The 23,646-nt window shown below is 45.6% G+C and overlaps 2 pseudogenes; both read left to right on the forward strand.

Moving 5' to 3' along the window:
* The first annotated feature begins 7,120 nt into the window (after positions 1-7,120).
* Positions 7,121-7,677, forward strand: LOC136393654 (ATP synthase F(0) complex subunit C1, mitochondrial pseudogene; annotated as a pseudogene).
* A 6,891-nt stretch (positions 7,678-14,568) lies between these two features.
* Positions 14,569-15,730, forward strand: LOC136394382 (eukaryotic translation initiation factor 3 subunit F pseudogene; annotated as a pseudogene).
* Positions 15,731-23,646: the final 7,916 nt, after the last annotated feature.

The following is a 23,646-nucleotide window of genomic DNA, read 5'->3' on the forward strand; positions in this document are numbered from 1 at the left end:
TCCACTGACTTCCGGTTCCGGCGCGCTTCTCCCGCAAGTGCCCGGCGGTTGGGCGGAAAGATTCCGGGCGCAACGGCGTTCCGAGGCAGGCCAGAGGTCAGTGCCTCTGAGCCGCGGGCCGGCGGTGGTTGGGCTGCGGGGGTCTCGAGCCCTTGGTGGTCCGCAATCTTCTACTGCGCCCGGAAACGTTCCTGCTCCGACCGACCCTTGACAGTAGCTGCGCCGAATCTCTGAGAAGAAAAGGACTAGCTAGGCCAGTTTTAGCCTGCAGTTGACAAGGTTTCTCCTTCGAGGAGACTCCCTGGGTTTATTCTAGACACAGAAATTGATGAGCTCCTACGGGGGCCCCGCCTGAGTCTCGTGTGGGGGCTTCAACATTTAACAAAAAAATAAATAAAATAAATAAATCCCAATACCAGTTAGAATGAAATAATTGAGAATGAAATAACTGAGAGAGGTGCCAGGTGTTTTAGGAGCTCAGCAGGGAAACGGTACGCAGGCAGGGGGTCAGGAAGGAGGGGTAGTAGGAGGAGGTGGCTTTGGCACGGGACCATGACAGTAGGAGCATCATTCCTTTAGGGAGGAAAGGAGGGAGATGAGGCTCTCGCTATATTTGGTTGGGCCTTGAATGCAGGATGGAGAGCCACCAGGTAGCCAGAAGTCACTGAGGGTTTTATGAAGTCAGACTGGAAGTGTGTTTTTAGAAAACTGGCAGTATATAGAAGTGTAAGGCTGGGTTGGAGGAGAAGAGGTTGGGAGCGAGGAGAGGAGCTGGGAAGCTAGTGTATCTTCCCATGGGACAGGTAACCCGAAGGAATTGAAATTAGGAAGTGTAAGGAGATTTGGAAAGAAAAAATTCTTTCTAGAACATAGGGGGACTTTAGCTAGTTTTGTGAAAAACTGGGAAGTCAGGAGGAAGGTGGCTTTTGGAGGGAAAGTGGGGTTTGTGTTTTTATGAGATAGCAATGCCTGTGTAGCTATTATCCACGAGGCAGTGGAAATGTGAGAAATTTGAGGCATTCATAAGAATTACTCACGGGAATTCTATAAACCTTGCCAATTTCAGGGGAACTTAGGAATCTAACCAGAAAAAAAAGTCAACTTTTTGTTAAAAATCCTCCAAATTAAAAAAAAAATCCTCCAAATCAATAGGAAATGACTTTCTTTTATCTTTCTGGCTTGTACCACTTAATGAAGTGTCATGAGTTGAATTGTATCCCTCCAAAAAGATATGATGAAATCCTAGTCCTCAGTACCTCAGAACATGACCTCATTTGGAAATAAGGTTATTGCAGATGTAATTAGTTAAATTAAAAATAAGGTCACACTGGAATGTGTGAGTGGGGTGTGGGGGTGGCGCTGGCTAATTCAATATGACTGGTGTCCTAATAACAAGATGACCATATGAATGCCATGTAAGGATGGCACCAGGAGAGAAGCATGGAAGAGATTTACTCTCAGAAGGAATCAAACATGCCAACACCCTGATTTGAGATTTCCAGCCTCCAGAACTGTGAGGGAATAAGTTTCTGTTGTTTTAAGCCACCAAGCTTGTGGTCGTTTGTTACAGCAGCCACAGGAAACAATACATGAGGCCATAGGAGCCCTGGTGATCGATGCTTTCAAGACAATATCATCCACTGGCAAGGTGCAACAAATCACTTGCTACCTACACAACCTCAGACTGTTTCTTATCTTCTCTGAGCTTCAGCTTCCTCATTTGTGAAATGAAGATAATTGTACCAGCCTCATATTACTGCTAAGAGGATCCCTCGTTAGAAACTGGATGCAGAGAACGTGACATTTAATAAGGGTTCAATAAATGTGACTTCCTCATTAAAGTGTTACCTCTTCTTGGGAGCCAATTACCAATGAACTTAAGGGGAAACTCCCGCATTCTTCAGAGCATTCATTCAGAATTACTTTGACCAGAGTCTGGAAGTGGTAGAAAAGTGGTTGCAACCACTGTGCATGATTTCCTATAAACCAGAATGGGTACAGTCAAAGTGAAAGTCGTCATCTTCCCCAGGAGCCAGCTCCTTCTCACTTCCTTGGTTTTGTGGCCCACATGAAGATTTCCTTGGCTCCTCTCATTCCTTTTGCCATTATGTCTAGCTTTCTATGTCTTTTAAAGTTTTTTTTTTTTTACCACAACCCAGTGCATATAGATGTCCATGTCAAACAACTGCTTCATTAAAAAATACTTGTGTTTTTACATATGATGCACGTTGATATTTTCTATTTCCTGATTTTTAAGAAATACAGATTCTTTTTTTTTTTTTTAATTACAGAGACAGAGAGAGAGTCAGAGAGAGGGATAGATAGGGACAGACAGACAGGAACAAAGAGAGATGAGAAGCATCAATCATCAGTTTTTCGTTGTGACACCTTAATTGTTCATTGATTGCTTTCTCATATGTGCCTTGACCATGGGCCTTTAGCAGACCGAGTAACCCCCTGCTTGAGCCAGTGACCTTGGGTCCAAGCTGGTGAGCTTTGCTCAGACCAGATGAGTCCATGCTCAAACTGGCAACCTTTGGGTCTCGAACCTGGGTCCTTGGCATCCCAGTCCAACACTCTATCCACTGTGCCACCGCCTGGTCAGGCCAGATTCATTTTTAAACCTAAAAGTTTAAACCTGTATGTCCGAAGCTAGGGGAGAGGACTGTGTTAGGGTATAGATTTGAAGGCTATCAGCACAGAGAGATAGCACTTGATGTCATGAAAATGTGCAGGATGAGCCGGAGAGTGGGGAGGTGAGACAGAAGCACAGTGAGGGAAGGAGAGAACTCAGCAGTATTGGGGGTGAGTAGAGGATTCGAATTCCACGCTGTCTCACCTCTGTTAATTAGCACCTGTTGGTCCTTTACCCTCAGATGCCCTCTCCCCAAAATGGTCTGAATTCTACTCTGTCCCAGTAGAGCCCGAGCTCTATGTCGATCAGGTGTCCAATTCAACTTCCCTGCACAGTGGGGCTGACAGCAAGGCTGTCAGCCTCTTTGAGACTACTCTTGAGGCGGCTATGAGGATTCTACTTATCAGTGCCGAGACCAATTGCCACCTGAGGAAAGACACGACCAACACACAAGGTAATTGCAAGAATCACACAGGCAGTTTATTACTCATAAATCCTTTTGGCGTGCCTGTGTACAGCTTACTGGGGCCCTATCAGTGTGTTCCTCTCAGCTGTCAACTTTGGAATCTGGACGACTACCACAGCAGGGGGCCTCTTAGCTTTAGTACCTCTTCTGGCCTACTGCCTTCTAACAGGTGTCAATCTACAGGATTATCATCTCAAACCACCTTTTTGGGAGTTCCTTGCTGGGAGCCCTTTTTATGTTAATCTACCAAAATGTCACATCAAGCCACTCTTTATGTGTTCCTAGGGAAGCTTCTTGTATATTAACCTACACAGTTATGACATCAAGTCACTTCTTATCTATATATAACTTCACTCACACACTAACTGGGCCCTGCGGGAAAGGCAGAGTCTGCCTATCATAGCTGTACATTAATTCCAATGTAGGAATTAATCTGATTAATTTGTATTCAGATGGCATAACTTTATTTAATTTTCTTAATTGCTTTCAATATTATATCCTAATTATTTCTATATATTGTCCATATTTTTCTATACTTCTATATATATATTTAATTACTATAACATTATATTACTGCAACAAGCTCACCTTTTTCTTTCTAGAGAAAGAGAGAGAGGGAAACATTGATTTGTTCCACTTATTGATGCAATCATTGGTTGATTCTTGTATGTGCCCTGACCAGTGATTGAACCCACAATCTTGGCATATCAGGACAACACTGTAACCATCTTAGATAACTGGACAGGGCTGCTTACCTTTTATTTTTTTTAATAAATAAATTTTTATTAATTTTAATGGGGTTACATCAATAAAGCAGGGTACAAATATTCAAAGAAAACATGTCCAGGTTATCTTGTCATTCAATTCTATTGCATACCCATCACCCAAAGTCAGATTGTCCTCCGTCACCTTCTATCTAGTTTTCTTTGTGCCCCTCCCCTTCCCCCTCCCCCTCTCCCTCCTTCCCTCCCCCCGCCCCCCATAACCACCACTCTCTTGTCCATGTCTCTTAGTCTCGTTTTTATGTCCCACCAATGTATGGAGTCCTGCAGTTCTTGTTTTTTCTGATTTACTTATTTCACTCCGTATAATATTATCAAGATCCCACCATTTTGTTGTAAGTGATCCAATGTCATCATTTCTTATGGCTGAATAGTATACCATGGTGTATATGTGCCACATCTTCTTTATCCAGTCTTCTTTTTTTTTTTTACAGTGATTAAAGCCGTTAAGCAAACTCTTGGCCAATACAGCAAGAATCCATAAAAGAGTAGTGTCCTTAACATGTTCACCAAGTCCAAGTTGGCCCCAAACCATGCCAAATCCCTGAAAAATGCAACCCAACCCCAGTTCAGTCTGTTAGGAGCTGTCACAAAAAGCAGGAGTCCAGGAAAAGTCTGCATGGCACTGGAATTGTTGTCACAATTCTATACTTTGCAGCTCATGTCCAAGTCCCAATGACCGCTGCTTCTAGCTGGTAATGATTCAGATAGACTGGAAAAGCCATCTGCAGCATGTGTGGATATGGAGCTTCTGTTCTCTGCTTGGAGAGATGAGACCAGATTGCTTTTCCCTGGAGCTCTGCGACTGTGGCTTGGTAAATAGAACCTTGGGATATACTAAGCTGGATGGCAAAGGTAGATTCATAATAGAAGTTGGCGAAAGGGGGAAAGAGAGCTCTAAATTAGGAGTAGGTCCCAGCCTGAAATATGAGTGGGGCATTGAGGTAGGAGGAATAAAGGAAACACTATATATTAAACAAAGCAGCAGAAAATAGGACTATCAACACCCATAACAGAGATCTTCGAGGGAAGAATAAAAAACCTGACTATTCACGGAAGACATAGTTAAGTGGCTCTTGTGCAAATGAGATCAGTTTACCTGATTCTTGGAAGAAATACCCTAGGCTTATCCACAGTGTCGTAGATGGGGCTGACGACCCTGGTCACCTTCAGCCTTCAGTGGCAAATCCCAGCATTCTGGGCAAGGTTGGGTCATAGGTGGCTGGAGCAGGGCTGGAAGAGACTGAACCCTCCCTTAGAGGAGCGAGGGGGAAGCCTACCAGTGTCCCTGTTTCCTCACACCAGAGGCATGTAAGCCTGGCAGGCTTAAGCTCAATGACCTTCCTTTCCACTATTGAAGCAGGACCCAGATGGCATCCTATGAGACTCCTTTGGGGTATTGGAGCCTTTAAGAGTGTATCCTAAAAGCTGGTAGTTCCCCTGATCTCTATTGGGCTTTTTCTGCCTCTTGGTATCTTTTTTTTTTCTTCTTCTTCTTCTTTTTTTTTTTTTGCATTTTTCTGAAGCTGGAAACGGGGAGAGACAGTCAGACAGACTCCCGCATGCGCCCGACCAGGATCCACCCGGCACGCCCACCAGGGGGCGATGCTCTGCCCATCCTGGGCGTTGCAATGTTGTGACCAGAGCCACTCTAGCGCCTGAGGCAGAGGCCACAGAGCCATCCCCAGCGCCCGGGCCATCTTTGCTCCAATGGAGCCTTGGCTGCAGGAGGGGAAGAGAGAGACAGAGAAGAAGGCGCGGCGGAGGAGTGGAGAAGCAAATGGGCGCTTCTCCTGTGTGCCCTGGCTGGGAATCGAACCCGGGTCCTCCGCACGCTAGGCCGACGCTCTACCGCTGAGCCAACCGGCCAGGGTTGCCTCTTGGTATCTTAAAAGCCATGCTCAGAAGATCTCGCTGAGGGGTTTGAGGATCCCCATCCGCCTATATAAATCTTTTCCATATATCTGGAGCTATTTGGAAAAAGATAAAGCTGTTATTAGCTTGATCAAATAAAGAAGATAGTAATTTGCAGGAGAAAAAGATTTGTTCATCAGCATTCAAAAGAAATTAAAAATTTTTTTAAGTAAAAAGCATGATATGGTAGACCCGTAGGAGTTCCAGGATATAACTCCCCCCTTTAAAATTTTTTTTAATTGACCTTAAAATATTTGCTGGGTACACTTTAATAATACCTTGACTTTAAAGACTGTAAGAAATACACATAATTCGAAAGGTTTGACAAAATACAGTAAATGCTTTTGCTCCATATGCAGGAGCATTGTCAGTTTAACCAGTTTAGGAAATCCAATAATAGAACAATGCATACAGACAATGAGCTATAACATGCTTAGCAGCCTCTCCTGTTCTGACAGAGGTTACTATAAATCCAGAATATGTATCCACTGTAACGTGGACATAGGACTGTTTGCCAAATGAAGGTATATGAGTAACATCCATTTGCCAAAGTTGTCCTGGTAGGGGTCCTTGAGGGTTAACTCCAAATGAAGGGGCAGATTGTAGATAGGACCCCTTGGACAGGATTTCCCAATCTACCATGCTGCTTCCCGAGAAAGTTGAAACTGTTTACACAGGGCTGCAGCGTTCTGGTGATGAATAGTATGAGACTGAATTGCTCGATCTGTCATGGTTGCTCCAAATAATTTTCTTTTGGGTAGCTTGATCAACAAGGGCATTCCTAGGCCCTGGCCAGTTGGCTCAGTGGTAGAGTGTCGGCCTGGCGTGCAGGAGTCCCAGGTTTGATTCCTGTCCAGGGCACAGGGCTGCTTACCTTTTAAGTGTGAACAAGGGTACCCATGTTATCTGTGGTACTGGTGGTGAAATTGGACCTCAGTTTTTGAGTTTGGCAAAGAACGAATTTCAGAGCCAAGAACTCAAATTATAAGAGAAAGTTTATTTAGAAAGTTATAGAGGTAGTAGAAGTGAGCCTCCTGGGCTGTGTAGGCTCAGAAGCAAAAGTTACAGAAGCAAAAGAAGGGCCTATGGAACTTAGAAGAGAAAGGCAAAGGTAAGTCACCTGGGTGGGGAAGAAGGGAGGAATGGAAAAGGCATGGGAGGGAGAGCGTGCTGAAGGTATTGTCTTGAAGGTATTAAAGCAGGGGTCGTGAACCTATGGCTCGCGAGCCAGATGTGCCTCTTTTGATGACTGCATCTGTTTCGCAGACAAATCTTTAATAAAAAATAATAATAACGTTAAAAAATATAAAACATTCTGGGGAAATGCCACGAAACTCCTGTAGAGAGGGAAGAAGAAGCTGCAGAAAACCAATAAAAAAGGAGAAGACTGAAAAAATGCAGACCACCGGGGCACTACTCATTCCTCCAGCTCTGATCCGCTGTTGTACCAGGGGCCTAATCTGGCCTGCATCTGCCTCCTTCCTGAGTAGGCCGGAGATCCCACCTGAACAGCCTTCCTACAGCAGCTCCCCACTCCAGATGGCCAGACGGGAGTTCCAGACCAGTGCTATATCCCGGGACATTGACACAGCAGCCAAGTTTATTGGTGCTGGGGCTGCCACAGTGGGTGTGGCTGGTTCAGGGGCTGGAATAGGAACAGTGTTTGGCAGTTTGATCATTGGCTATGCCAGGAATTCGTCTCTCTTCTCCTATGCCATTCTGGGCTTTGCCCTGTCTGAGACCATGGGGCTCTTCTGTTTGATGGTCGCCTTCCTTATCCTCTTCGCCATGTGAGGCTCCGTGGGGGTCACCTACCCATCCCTGCTGCTTCGACTCCAAGCCATGCCTGGGGCTGGAACGTGCTAAGCTTTACCATTAAACACATTTATCTAAAACAAAAAAAACAAACAAAATATATATAACATTCTCATGTATTATAATCCATTTCCTACTGCTCATGTTCATGGTTGCGGGTGGCTGGAGCCAATCACAGCTGTCCTCCGGGACAACACCAAATTTTTATTGGATAATGCCTAACATACACGGGTCTTGTATGGCTGTCATGGAATTACATTTTAAAATATGTGGAGTTCATGGCTCTCTCAGCCAAAAAGATTCCTGACCCCTGTATTAAAGGCTGGGAGTTTAGGGAAGGTCTTCAGGGAAGATCTCAATAGAATATTCATTAGCTTTCTGCTGATGTGCCAGAATGAGATTTATTCCTCTGACTTCATCGGTTGGCACAAATGGCACTGACTGGATTTCTGCTATCTATCTCCCTGGGTAGAATGGTTTAAGATATTTACCGTCTCCAAATAAAATCTTTAAAAAATACAAAAAAACCCCACAAAGATATTTACCCTCTGATTGGGGAAGAGAAGTGTAAACCATTTACTCTGAAGGGTCCTTGGTTAGGGAGGATAGGATTTTGTGATTTACTAGATAGATGTAAACTGCTTAGCTATGTATCTGTCTCAGTTTCCCTATTCCACTTGTCCTAGTTTGCTAACCTCTCTCACTCCCTGTCTCCAAAGCCAAGTATCCTATTCCTTCCCTCAAGCACTTCACTAATATCTCCCTCAAAATACATATTGTCTTGAACTATAGGGTTTGGTTTTGTTTTGCTTTACTTTTGACTACATGTCATTGTCCCTGTTGGGCAAACCAATGTGTTTAAGTGTGAAACAAGTGCTTTTAGGTTTGCCCGCTTGTATTGGGGCAGCGCCCTGTGTGTATAGTCTATGGAAGGCTGCTGCTGCTATCCCTCAGGGGGACGGATTGCAAATTGTGGATTGCCTTCCTGCTTGGGAGGTGCCATTGTGAGGGGCTGTTGTTTGCTATTGTTTGCTGGAGAAGGGGTTTTTTCCTCCAGTCTGTTTGGTTGGAGAGTGTAGGGAGAGAGAGAGAGAGAGAGAGAGAGTGGTGAGGGGTTCGGGAGCCCTGAGATTTCAGCCTGGCCTGTTTGGCTGGGGAGTGGGGCCTGTGAGTCCGGGACTGTCAGGGGAAAGAACGGGAAGCAGTCTTCCCTGCCTGATTGCTCATCTGCTGTTACAGACTTTAATAAATGGAATGGCCCACCATCCTCTGACTCTACAGTTCCTTTACCGTCTCCCTGAATCCAACCTGAACCTGCATGGCCATGGTGGCGGCCACTGGCCTTACAGTCTATACATTTTTTCTAAGGTGATCTGGAAGCTATCAACTAGAAAATATTAAAAATCCATTCCTCACCTGACCAGGCGATGGCACAGGGAATAGAGCGTTGGATTGGGACACGGAGGACCGAGGTTCAAGACCCTGAGGTCACCGACTTGAGCACGGGCTCATCTGGTTTGAGCAAGGCTCACCAGCTTGTGCCCAAGGTCACTGGCTTGAGCAAGGGGTCACGCCATCTGCTCTAGCCCCCAGTCAAGGCACATGTGAGAAAGCAATCAATGAACAACTAAGGTGCCGCAACAAAGAATTGATGCTTCTCATCTCTCTCCCTTCCTGTCTGTCCTTATGTGTCCCTCTCTCTGTCTCTGTCACAAAAAATAAAAATCCATTCCTGGTGTCTCAGCATCCCTCCTGGAAACAGAGGAGCTCAGTGGTTGTGTTTGAACTGTGGAATTGGTCAATCTTGTGTTTTAAGACGTTATTTATTCATTTTAAAGAGAGAAAGAGAAAAGAGGGGGAGGAGCAGGAAGCATCAACTCCCATATGTGCCTTGACTAGACAAGCCCAGGGCTTCGAACCGGTGACCTCAGTGTTCCAGGTAGACTCTTTATCCACTGTGCCACCACAGGTCAGGCTCAAAACTGTTTTAATCCTGTGTACCAAGCTTGGCATATTAACAGTGTGAACCGGGGCAAGTGACATCACTAAGCCTCTCCAGATCCCTCTGAAATGAGCAAGGGCGTGAGGGATACAGGCCATAATTATCTCCCCTATAATACCCTGCATATAGCCTGGCATATTTGGAGACTCATTAAGTGTTTGTCAAAAATAAGTAAATTGCCCTGGCCAGATAGCTCAGTTGGTTAGAGTATCCTCCTGAAATGCAGAGCTTGCCGGTTCGATCCCGGTCCAGGGCACGTACAGGAATGGATGTTTTTGTCTCTCTCCTGTTCTCTCTCTTCCTCTTTCTAAGATCAATAATATAAACATTTTTAAAAAGTGCATTAAAAGAAAAATAAATAAATTAATGATCACATATATAAAACATCCAAAAGGGAAATTTTTGTTTCAGAAAAAATCCAAAATTAGTGCTCCATAACTTTATGATCTTGACATAGGCAAACATTTCTAAAATTTGACATAAAAGCATTTATTATAAAGAAAAAAATAGATAAATTGAACCTTGTTAAACTTAGGAACATCTGTTCACTGTGTAAAAAAATAATATAAACGGCCATTTTTTTTTTTTTTTTTTGTATTTTTCCGAAGCTGGAAACGGGGGGAGACAGTCAGATAGACTCCCGCATGCGCCCGACCAGGATCCACCCGGCACGCCCACCAGGGGGCGACGCTCTGCCCACCAGGGGGCGATGATCTGCCCCTCCGGCGTCACTCTGTTGCGACCAGAGCCACTCCAGCGCCTGGGGCAGAGGCCAAGGAGCCATCCCCAGCGCCCGGGCCATCTTTGCTCCAATGGAGCCTTGGCTGCGGGAGGGGAAGACAGAGACAGAGAGGAAGGAGAGGAGGAGGGGTGGAGAAGCAGATGGGCGCTTCTCCTGTGTGCCCTGGCCGGGAATCGAACCCGGGACCCCTTGCACGCCAGGCCGACGCTCTACCACTGAGCAAACTGGTCAGGGCCTAAACGGCCATTTTAAAATAAAGTCAGAGCTGCCATTCCTGAGGAACTGCCTTGCAGTCTTACTCCTCAAACTTTTGCAATGTTAAAACTGTGCAAAATAACCTTTTGACTAGGCCTAAAGCAATGATGCATCCCTAAGAAATGTTCGGAAAGATAACAGGAAAGCGGATATTGTGACAACCAGACGGATGACTGGACTGAACATTTAAAACATTGTTTAGAATTGGTGTGACATTGTTTATAGGTGCACCTATAAAAATGCCTTCCTTCTATTAATGTGATTGTTCCCCTTCCCTTTCTCGCAAAAACCTCTTGCCTTTGTCTCCTAATTGGAACACTATATGGCTTCCTACCTGAATCAGTACTTCCCAAATAGCTATTCTTCTTGTATCTCAAATAAATGCTGGTTGCCTCTCACTCTGGCTCTTTATTTCCAGGTTAACAATTAAAAGGCACAGTGAAAGAGCAAACTACGGGGTGAGAGAAGGTATTTTCAGTGCATATAACTAACAAAGAACTCACATCCAGAACATGTATATAAAAAATGCATAGAAAAAAGGCAGACAAACCAACTGAAAAAAAAATGCACAGATTTGAAAAGAGGATATTCACATCATCACTTAGCTGATGAGAAGATGTTCACTTGTATTAGTCATTAGAGAAATATGAAGTAAAACCCACATTGTGATACCACTACAGACCCTTGAGAATAGCTAAAGTGCAGAAGATAATACCCGGGCTACACAGTGGGGTTGAGGGGCTGCAGTGGTCAGAGCACAGGACTTTTGGTTCCTGGAACCTGGGCGCTGACGACAGCCAGGTCTTGCGCACAGAGTAGAGAAGTACTCCTTGGAAAAACTATAAAAGCTCTCTGGACAATGGGGCCCAGAGCTGAAGGCAGGCAATGTCAGCCACTAACAACATTGCGTCAGCCGGAAACTGATGGAGCAGCTCCACATGGAAGCCATGATCCGGCTTATCAAGGTCTCCAAAGCATCATCAGAATTCCTGAGTTACTGAGGACTCTGAGAACCCCTTCAAAGACAAGAATCCAGTGTCATTCTATAAAAACTAAAATAGCCTGACCTGTGGTGGCGCAGTGGGTAAAGCATCGACCTGGAATGCTGAGGTCGCTGGGTCGAAACCCCTGGCTTGTCTGGTCAAGGCATATGTGGGAGTTGATGCTTTCTGCTCCTCCCCCCTTCTCTCCCTCTGCCTCTCTCTCTCTCTCTCTCTCTCTCCCTGTGTACCTTCTCTCTAAAATGAATAAATAAAATCTAAAAAAAAAAACAAAAAAAAAAACCCTAAAATAAAGTGCAAAAGACAATACCCACAGATCAATAGATCTGAGTGATGGCAAGGATGTGGAACTCTCATACATGCTGATGGAAATGTGGACTGGTAGAATCACTTTGAAAACCATTTGGCAGAATCTATGAAAGCTGTACATATGTACAATTTAAGACCCAGGAATGCCACCCCTGAGCATATACTTGGCTCACAAAAATGAGGGGATATTTTACCACTCCATATTCATTTTGAAATATCCCCAAATTTTTGTGAGCAGTATATTTAACAGAATGCAAACATATGCACATTAAAAGACATGCAATAGGCCTGGCCTATAGTGGCATAGTGGACAGAACACTGACCTGGAACACTGAGGTTACTGGTTCGAAAGCCTGGGCTTGTCTGGTCAAGGCACGTAGACAAGCAACAAGCAAGCAATGAATAACTAAAGTGAAGCAACCAACGATGAAGCAACTATGAGCAACTTCTTATTCCCCATCCTTCTCTTCTCTTTGTAAAATCAATAAATAAAATCTTTAAAAATGAAAAAAAAAGAGACATGTATAAAATTGCCAGTATTTGACAGTTGCTGGTTTACAAAAATTTCAATTTCACATGGCTAAACTTAATACTAGAGTGTTCATAGCAATACTATTTGTATGAGTCAAAACATAGACCATCTCAGACATCAAAAGATTATGCATATATTAAATAAACTTCAACTACACCTAGCAACGTGGATGAATCTTACACACATAAAACATTGAGTGAAAGAAGCACATACTTATATAAAGTACAAAAAACAGACAAAATAATTTATGGTGATAAAAATTAGGCTTTTTGGGGGGACTAGCGACTGAAGTGGGAATGGGTGCCTTTTGGATACTGGCTTATGCCTGTTTTGAGCTCTAGGTGCTAAACATGTATGTGCTTTTGTAAAAATTCATCAAATTTTATGCTTATTAATTGTGCATTTTTCTGTATTTTTTTTTTTTTTTTTTTTGGTATTTTTCTGAAGCTGGAAACGGGGAGAGACAGTCAGACAGACTCCCACATGCGCCCGACCGGGATCCACCCGGCACGCCCACCAGGGGCGAGGCTCTGCCCACCAGGGGGCGATGCTCTGCCCCTCCGGGGCATCGCTCTGTTGCGACCAGAGCCACTCTAGCACCTGGGGCAGAGGCCAAGGAGCCATCCCCAGCGCCTGGGCCATCTTTGCTCCAATGGAGCCTTGGCTGCGGGAGGGGAAGAGAGAGACAGAGAGGAAGGAGAGGGGGAGGGGTGGAGAAGCAGATGGGCACTTCTCCTGTGTGCCCTGGCCAGGAATCGAACTTAGGACCCCTGCACGCCAGGCCGACACTCTACCACTGAGCCAACTGGCCAGGGCCTCTGTATATTTTTTATACTTTGGTAAAAGTTTACTTAATGAGGAGCCAGTGCGCCACTTCACCCGCAGGTGTTGTAAAGTACCAAAAACTACAGAATTAATATTAATATTTTAAGAGGCTTGAAGAACATTTTATTAATTTGAGTTAAGGTATGCAGAGAAATTGTGAGAATAGTCTCTGTACTGTGTGATTGACATAACCAGGCTGGCCCTTGGCATTCTATTGTAAATGCAAAGGGAAGGAAAACATGGATTCCCAGACATTCCACCACACCTGTGGGGAGAGGGGTGAATGGCTAGCCAGGTGCAGGGAGAGAAAAGCCAAAATAAACTTTTTCTTATAGCAATGAGCCATTTGCGGGCATTTGTCCCCACGGAAACTACCTCTCCTATGTAAATGCATGTGGTTAATACGTGTGACTCTGGATAGAGAGATGGCGGATAAACACTAGAAAATATAGGAATGCCTTTTAATACGTAAAGAGACATCTTTCTACCATGTGTTGACTTGTAAATTTTGTTTTCTCCAAAATGATGTATGGCTTGCAAATTGAACATGGTCCTATCATGTTAAAGGACATATGACTATAACCAATAGTGGTAAAGGGCTCCTAATTACAATTTTTGCTTCTGTACTTCCCACTTACAAAACTATAAAAACTAGGTAGAACAAAGGGCCAGCGCGCTCTCCCTCAGATTTCTGTCGGAGTTGCCGTCGCTTGGCCAAGCTAGACAATAAAGCTTTGGTGTGTAATCGATGGACTTTGTTCGTGTCTTCAATGTTTCAGGTCCCTCCGGATTAGGCTTAACACTGAAAAGTCTCGGCCCTGGCTGGTTGGCTCAGTGGTAGAGCATCGGCCTGGCGTGCCAAAGTCCCGGGTTCGATTCCCAGCCAAGGCACACAGGAGAGGCGCCCATCTGCTTCTCCACCCCTCCCCCTCTCCTTTCTCTCTCCTCCCCTCCCACAGCGAGGCTCCATTGGAGCAAAGATGGCCCGGGCGCTGGGGATGGCTCCTTGGCCTCTGCCCCAGGTGCTAGAGTGGCTCTGGTCGCAACAGAGCGATGCCCCGGAGGGGCAGAGAATCGCCCCCTGGTGGGCAGAGCGTCCCCCCTGGTGGGCGTGCCGGGTGGATCTTGGTCGGGCGCACGCGGTAGTCTGTCTGTCTCTCCCCGTTTCCAGCTTAAGAAAAATACAAAAAAACAAACAAAAAAAACACTTAAAAGTCTTATTCTTGGCCCTGGCCAGTTGGCTCAGCAATATAGCGTTGATCCAGCATATGGAAGTTTTCTTTAGACAAGATGGCCACACTGTTGGTACCGGCGAGTGGTCCTCTGGCCGGCCGCTCCAGCCCCTGCTGTGGCCCCAGCCTCAGTTCTGGACGGGGTCCTGACCTCAGCTCCAGTTCTGGCGCCAGTTCCAGCGCCTGTTCCAGTTCCCACTCCCCCGCCGGCCTCCTCCCCAGACCCGGTGGCGGCTGCGCCCACAGCCCCGGGGCCAGCCCCGGACCTCTGCACCGGCCCCAGCGCAGACCCCCGTGCAGGCGCTGGTGGGTCCTGCTCTGCCAGGCCCCTTGTCCGCGGCCGTGTGGTCCGGCTGCACCCGGTCATTTTGGCCTCCATCGTGGACAGCTAAGAGTGCTGCCCGCCTTATCGAGACTCTGCTGGGAACCGTTGACAAGCACTCAATGGAAGTCACCAATTGCTCTTCAGTGCCGCACAATGAGTCAGAGGATGAGGTGGCTGTTGACATGGAGTTTGCTAAGAACATGTATGAATTGCACAAGATAGTTTCTCCAAATGAGCTCATCCTGGGTTGTACGCTACGGGCCACGACATCACAGAGCACTCTGTGCTGATCCATGAGTCCTGCTGCCCGGAGGCTCCCAGCCCCATTCACCTCACTGTGGACACTGGCCTCCAGAATCGCGCTTGAGCATCAAGCTTCCGTCAGTACTTTAATGGGTGTTCCTGGGAGGACTATGGGGGTGATGTTCACACCTCTGACAGTGAAATATGCATATTACGACACCGAACACATTGGATTTGATCTGATCATGAAGACCTGTTTTAGCCCCCGTCGGGTAATTGGACTCTCAAGTGACTTACAGCATATCACAGGGGCTTTGGCTCGTATTCAGATGGCCCTGAGCACAGTGTTGCAGTATGCGGAGGACGTGCAAGAGTGTCAGCTGACAATACTGTAGGCCATTTCTTGATGAGTCTGGTTAACCAAGTACCCAAGATTGTTCCCGATGACTTCGAGACCATGCTCAACAGCAACATCAATGACCTGCTGTTGGTGACCTACCTGGCCAATCTCACCCAGTTGCAGATTGCCCTCAATGAGAAGCTTGTAAATCTGCGAATGGGCCCAGGCAGCACTCCTTCCCCTCAGCCCCGACTCGACGACTCGGAATGGAGTGAAGTGGAAGTGGCTGCTTGTGTGAGTCACACTGAGTGAGTCAGCTGCTTGTGACTCTCAATAAGCATAGCCTATCTTTTGTAAATGAAAAAAAAAAAATCCCTGATCAGAGCACACAGAAGAGGTGACCATTTGCTTCTTCATCTTTCCCCCTCCACCTTCTCTCGCTATCTCTCTTCTCCTCCTGCAGCCATGGCTTCCAGCGCATTGGCCTCATTCCCTGAGGATGGCTCTGTGGAGCCTCTGCCTCAGGTGCTAAAAATAGCTCATTTGCCAGCAGCTCCAAACAAGCAGAGCAACAGCCCCAGATGGGTGGATCCTACCAGGTGGATCCCAGTTGGGGTGCATGCAGAAGTCTGTCTCTTTATTTCCCCTCCTCTCACTATAAAAGAAAACATAATTATAACAAAAAAAGATTAATTCTCCAAGTCACTTGAATTACATAAATATACATCATATATGTTTTTTTTCATATAAGTTTTAAATGTTTATTTAGTGATATACTGTAATCTACATTTTTAGTCCTTAAAGTCATTGTCTATTTAAAGGTAGCCAGGACTCCCACAAAAGGGCTGCTGATCCTTGGCTAGATCATTCAGGGCAAGGAGCCCATAATTCTTATTTGCTCCTCTGGACCAACACAAAGGGATACTTTGTGGAAGAAAGATAATTGGTTCTACTAATCTTAGTCTGGGAGAAATTTTAGATTTTTTTCTGCTTTTACGTTAAATTTCATTATTATTATTATTTCCCTCTACACCCCAGCTGTCCTCCCTGATTGCTACTGCACTGTCCTCAAGAATACTGACTTCTGCTTGTTAGATGTTAGGTGGCCCCAGCATCTGTGATCCATTACTTTCCCAGCCCTGCCGTACACCATGGCACTCAGTTTCTCATCTGTCAAATGAGGATATTTATTGACAGTTCCTGCTCTCCTGGGATGTTGATAAGGTAAGGCATCAAAAGGCCCTCAAACTATTTTGTGTACGCTTTTAATTTTTTTTTATTTTATTTTTTTATTTTTTACAAAGACAGAGAGTCAGAGAGAGGGACAGACAGGGACAGACAGACAGGAACAGAGAGAGATGAGAAGCATCAATCATCAGTTTTCGTTGTGCACTGCGACACCTTAGTTGTTCATTGATTGCTTTCTCATATGTGCCTTGACCGTGGGCCTTCAGCAGACCAAGTAACCCCTTGCTGGAGCCAGCGACCCCGGGTCCAAGCTGGCGAGCTTTTGCTCAAACCAGATGAGTCCGTGCTCAAGCTGACGACCTCGAGGTCTCGAACCTGGGTCCTTCCGCATCCCAGTCCGACGCTCTATCCACTGCGCCACCGCCTGGTCAGGCTGTGTACACTTTTAAATAACTAATAACAACCATAAAACTTTATATCTCACTCGATGCTTGGCACTGTTCTAACCACCTTTGTATTAACTCATTTAATCCTCACAAAACCTCTCCATTAATTCCATTTTACAGATGGAGAAACTGTGGCACATAACTAAAATTATTAGGTGAAGATGCTCAAAATAATAATAAAAAAAAATCCCTAGCATCCAGAATTTGAAACCCAGAATCAGAATACTTGGGCTAATGCTTCAGCAATGCTACATATTGTGTCTATCTTGTCTCAGTTCATTTCTATTAGCACAGTTTTCTCTTTTGAAAAATAAAGCTCAGGGTACCATTGCTACAAGGTTGTTGTGAAAAAGAAATTATATAAATATAGGTAAATAAAAATTTTATACAATGAGAGATATTAATTGGACAGTTGATTATATAGATTGAGATCAGGTATGATTATCTAAGAAACAATATCAAGAAGAAAAGACCTAAGTGCTTTATGAAATAATCTTTGATGTAATTAATTTAGGTGGAATTAAAGGAAATAGAAGTTTTAGATTTTTGAACCCAATTTTAAAACTCTAGTAGGGTAGCACCCCAATGTTCAAATCAAATCTCCAACAGATGTAACCTTAACCTCTTCCATTGTAGCTGCAACTAAACCTCCATGACTAACTTTATTACATGCTCCAGCTAATGATATAAAATGCAAATACTTTGTTATCTTGTGTTTATTCCAAAATTCATTATACGATTCTTCAGATTTTACTACTGGGCTCTTCAACTCTCTAGATCTCTGTTGGGTTGTATTTTATTAAGAACGCAACTTCCCATAAGCTGGACTGCCTGTGAAATGAGGCTCTCAACTCCTCAATTCAATCAACATTTAAAATTTTGATTGATTGATTTTTAGAGAGAGATGAAGAGAGAAAGAGCGAGAGAGGGAGGGAGACAAGAACATTGCTCTGTTCCTGTAAGTCGCCCTGACCAGAGATTGAACTGGCCATCTCTGTACATCAAGATGATGCTCTAATCCACTAAGCTATCCAGCCAGAGCTCAATCAACATTCTTTTTAATTGTGGCAAAATTCACATAACATAAAATTCACCACTCTAACCATTTAAAAGTGTATAATCCGCCTGACCAGGCGGTGGCACAGTGGATTGAGTGTCGGACTGGGATATGGAGGACCCAGGGTTCGAGACCTCGAGGTCACCAGCTTGAGCGTGGGCTCCTCCTCTGCTTTGAGCAAAGCTCACCAGCTTGGACCCAAGGTCGCTGGCTCAAGCAAGGGGTTACTCAGTCTGCTGAAGGCCCGTGGTCAGGGCACATATGAGAAAATAATCAATGAACAACTAATATGTGAACAACTAATGTCACAATGCGCAACGAAAAAACTAATGATTGATGTTTCTCATCTCTCTGTCCTGTCTATTCCTCTCTCTGACTCTCTGTCCCTGTAAAAAAAAAAAATAAATAAAAATAAAAGTGTATAATCCAATGGCACATAGTCCATTCACAATGTTGTGCAGTGGTCAGCACTATCTTGTTCCAGAATATGTTCAACACCCTAGAAGGGAACCTGTACCCATTTAGCAGTCACTCTCTGGCCACCCTCCCCCCAGCCCCAGGCCACCACTAACCTGCTTTCTGTCTTTATGAATTTGCCTATCCAGGACATGTCACATACATGGGATAACATTTTTCAAGCCCAGTACTTGCTAGGCACCAAGGGTACAACAATGAATATAGCGATCTGTTCTTGATGGGATCACTGCCAACTGGGATGAAACAAACAAACAAAAAAATATAATACAGTCGATGCCTATTTTAATAGAAATATGAACATTTTGCGAACAGAGATGAGGGCAGAAAGGGCAAGCTGTAAAAAGTAACATTTGGGCCCTGGCCGGTTGGCTCAGCGGTAGAGTGTCGGCCTGGCGTGCGGGGGGGACCCGGGTTCGATTCCCGGCCAGGGCACATAAGGAGAAGCGCCCATTTGCTTCTCCACCCCCACCCCCCTCCTTCCTCTCTGTCTCTCTCTTCCCCTCCCGCAGCCAAGGCTCCATTTGAGCAAAGATGGCCCGGGCGCTGGGGATGGCTCCTTGGCCTCTGCCCCAGGCGCTAGAGTGGCTCTGGTCGCGGCAGAGCGACGCCCCCCCCCCCCCCGAGGGGCAGAGCATCGCCCCCTGGTGGGCGTGCCGGGTGGATCCCGGTCGGGCGCATGCGGGAGTCTGTCTGACTGTCTCTCCCGGTTTCCAGCTTCAGAAAAATACAAAAAAAAAAAAAAAGTAACATTTGAATCTGGGCATGGAGGCAGGAGTTTGACAGACCAGTGGAGGCTGGGACTGGGCAGGAGGGGGGTGCCGAGGAGGAGGGAACAGAGTAGGAAAGGGAGCAGCAGGAACGAGGTACAGAGGCATGGAGTTGGACAGCTTCTGTACGCAAAGGAGGTGAACAAAGCATACCCAAAGCATGTCACCACTCCAGGGCTTTTGCACTTGCAGTTCCTGCTTTCCCGGGACACTTTTCTTTCACTGGTGCCTGGTTAGCTGGAACTCTTCCCTCAGATCTTTGCTTCAGTGTATGGGGGAGGGGAAATTCCCCTTTTCCTCTGAGTTCTTCTGGCTGGTCAAATAATTAAAACAGTATAAGACAGATTAATAGAAAATAACCAAATTTAATTATGAATGAATGTGCAGGGTTCTATAAGAATATGGGGTCCAGGGACAAACCAGGCAGTTAAGGTTTATATGCCATCTTGAACTAGGGTGAAAGTGGAGTCATGGTATGGGATTTCAAGGGGGAGGAAGGCAATTCACATGGAGGTAGAAAGCAGATGCTTGATAAACAAATGTTTAGTGTGCCATCTATAACAACCAGAAGCAGAGAGGACTTTGATCTAATAGGACTTGCCAGGTTCCTCCCTATCACACCTAGTTCATATTAAACCATAGTTAACTGTGATAATCACTCCCTTCCTGGGGCAGGTCCACTAAATTATTTTAGGAAGTTGGAAGAAGATCAAAGGTTCATCCTGAGTCTTTTTCGTTTCTTAAAAACAACAGGCTTTGCCTAAGGTGGTGGTGGTGCAGGCCTGACCAGGCGGTGGCACAGTGGATACAGCGTCAGACTGGGATGCGGAGGACCTAGGTTTGAGACCCCAAGGTTGCCAGCTCGAGACCCCAAGGTCGCCAGCTTGAGCGCGGGCTTATCTGGTTTGAGCAAGGCTCACCAGCTTGAGCCCAAGGTCGCTGGCTCAAGTAAGGGATCACTAGGTCTGCTGTAGCCCCACAGTCAAGGCACATATGAGAAAGCAGTCAATGAACTACTAAGGAGCCACAACAAAGGACTGATGTTTCTCATCTTTCTCCCTTCCTGTCTGTCCTTATCTCTGTCACAAAAATAAATAAATAAATAAAATTTAAAAAGAAATAACAAGCTTTTTTTTTTTTAAAGAAATAAGCTTTAAAAAAATAACCAGGGCCCCGGCCGGTTGGCTCAGTGGTAGAGCGTCGGCCTGGCGTGCAGGAGTCCTGGGTTCGATTACCGGCCAGGGCACATAGGAGAAGCACCCATCTGCTTCTCCACCCCTCCTCCTCTCCTTCCTCTCTGTCTCTCTCTTCCCCTCCTGCAGCCAAGGCTCCATTGGAGCAAAGTTTGCCCAGGCACTGGGGATGGCTCTGTGGCCTCTGCCTCAGGTGCTAGAATGGCTCTGGTTGCAATGGAGTGACACCGCAGATGGGCAAAGCATCGCCCCCTGGTGGGCGTGCCGGGTGGATCCCGGTAGGGCACATGCGGGAGCCTGTCTGACTGCCTCCCCGTTTCCAGCTTCAAGAAAAATACAAAAAAATTAAAAAAAAAAAAACAAAACAAAAAACCAGGTCCTGGCCTGTTGGCTCAGTGGTAGAGCATCAGCCTAGCGTGTGGATGTCCTGGGTTTGATTCCCTGTCAGAGCACACAGGAGAAATGACCCTCTGCTTCTCTCCCTCTTCCTCTCCCCTTTCTCTCTCTCTTGTTTCCCCCAACCCCCGCAGCCATGGCTCAATTGTTTCGAGTGCATTGGCCCTGGGTGCTTAGGATACCTCCATGGAGCCTCCACCTCAGATACTAAAAATAGCTCGGTTGCAAGCCTGGCCCCAGATGGGCATAGCATTGGCCCCAGACAAGGGTTGCCGGATAGATATGGATCCGGGTGCATGTGGGAGTCTGTCTATCTTCCCTCCTCTCACTTGGAAAAGAAGAAGAAGAAAAAAAAGAAAATACAGCGTCAAAGAAAGAAGAAGCTTTGGGCACAAAGAGCCTCATTACAGCATTAGGTATGACAGTGAAAAGTTCATCACAAGCTATGTATGTCCAACAACACCAGGGCTGTCACAGAACTCAAATGTTATTAAATGATCCAAGGAAATGTACATATCCCATGCAATATTAGCTATTAAAATTATGTCATGAAGCCTCTGTAATAATATGAGACACTATGTAAAGAAAGTTAAAAAAAGAAAAAGAAAGATATATAGCCTGACCAAGCAGTGACACAGTGGATAGAGCATCAACCTGGGATGCTTAAGACCCAGGTTTGAAACCTGGAGGTTGCCAGCTTGAGCAGAGGCTCATAGGCTTGAGTGTAGGGTTGCCAGCTTGAGTGTGGGATCATAAACATGACCCCATGCTTGTTGGCTTGAGCCCAGAGGTTGCCGGCTTGAGCCTAAGGTCACTAGCTTGAGCAAGGGGTCACTGGCTCAGCTGGAGCCCCCCAGTCATGGCATGAATGAGAAAGCAATCAATGAACAACTAAAGTGCCTCAACTACAAGTTGAGAAAGTTTCTCCCTTTCTGTCTGTCTGTCCCTGTCTGTCCATCTTTCACTCTCTTTCTCTCTCCACCAAAAAAAAGATATAAAATTATAGGAGAAATATGGTCCCAATCTTATAAATAGGTGTACAAAAAACTAGAAGAAAATTCATGAAAATGTTCATGAACGCTGATGGTAAGACTATTATGAAAAGCGTAGTGATAGGCTGAACTGCATGCCATTGCCATTACTAGTTTTGTAAGTCAACTTCATACATTGCTTATACATTGATGATTGGATTTGAATCCTAGCTGAAATGTATGTGTCATTTAGTATACATCATCCTAGTTGGTAACCTTAGACAAATTTACTCCAATTCTCTCTCAGGGTCTCAGTTGCCTCATCTCTAAAATTGGCATCAAAATATTCTATACCTCATGGTTGCATTTAAATAGAATAATGCATGTAAGGGACCTGATGCACAACAATCCCCGAATAAAGGTGGGTAGCGTTTAATTACAGTTTCTTAAAGTTCTGAAACTAAAAAACAAAGTCATTTAAATTTTCAAATGGATTGTGGTCTATTTTCCAGGGACCTTGAGTCTGGTCCAGGGCTAAGGATGTGATTGAAGGCTTTTTCCCAGCCCTGCTGCAGCTGGGCTCGGCTGCACAGAGCCTGCCATCCTGAAAGTATTTGTCCTCGAGGGATCCTGGGAACCTTAATTAGAGAGGACACTGTCCCAGGACCCAGACTGCGCCCTCATCCCAGCAGCTGCTATAGGGACTGAGCCCACAAAGGAGGCTGCCTCAGCCCACCCTGGCCCTGAACCCAGCACTCGCTCTCCACCTCGGTTACAACAGCCTTTGACACAGTGCTTGGTTTGGGGGCAGCTTCAGGTTCCTGCACAGAGCTGAGCTCAGCTTTGATCATGTCCCACTGAGCAGGCTACAAAGTTTCTCTTTGTGGTGATAAAAAATAAGTTTCGGGAATAGATAGTGGTGAGGGTTGCACAACATTGTGAATGTAATTAATGCCACTGGATAGTACACTTTAAAATGTCCAGTTTTATGTTATAGAAATTTTACCACTCCCAACATTGGTTTTGCCCTCATTTAGCAGCTCAGAAGTGATGTCCTTGACCTGTCCTCTCTTCGTCCCCCTACATCCCCCTCATTCATATCTTAGCATGCCTTTCCCACTCCTCCTGGGAGATTTATTTCTGTCCCTTTTTTCATCTAAAGCAGAGGAAATGAATCCTCTTTCAGCCTGTTTGGTAAACAGCCCCATGCCCTCTGACCTGCTGGGCTCTCTCACTGATTCCTCTGGAGTTGCTCCTGGGCTAAGCCCTGCCTCCCCCCCACCCCCGGGTCAAGGCCTCCTGACTGGTTATTCTTGGTAATGTCCCTTTTTCCCAGGGGCCTGGAACTTGACCTCCTCCACCCTGGGAAGATAGAGAATGACACATGGCATTCCAAATGAGATCTGACGAACTGACCGGAGGGCCAGGGGAAGTAGAGAAGCCACTGTTTTGATGGTTTTGTGTACCATGTACTGACACATCTTGACCACCCTATTTGGTGCATCTTGCAATCCTCATTTTATAGGTAAGGAGTCAGAGGCTCAGAGAAGTGAAGGCATTTTCCCAGGGCCACACAGCCAGTAAGTGATGGAGCTGAAATTCAAAGCCTGGATTCCTGGATTCATTCCGTTATACTGCTACTCTGTGCGTTTGCATGTGTACGCGTGAGTGTGAATTGGGGATGCAGGTAAGTCAGCTAAAAGATCAGTTGCCAACTATCAGGATGGAAGCCT

The sequence above is a fragment of the Saccopteryx leptura genome, chromosome 2 (genome assembly GCF_036850995.1).
Source record: "Saccopteryx leptura isolate mSacLep1 chromosome 2, mSacLep1_pri_phased_curated, whole genome shotgun sequence".
Taxonomy (NCBI): domain Eukaryota; kingdom Metazoa; phylum Chordata; class Mammalia; order Chiroptera; family Emballonuridae; genus Saccopteryx; species Saccopteryx leptura.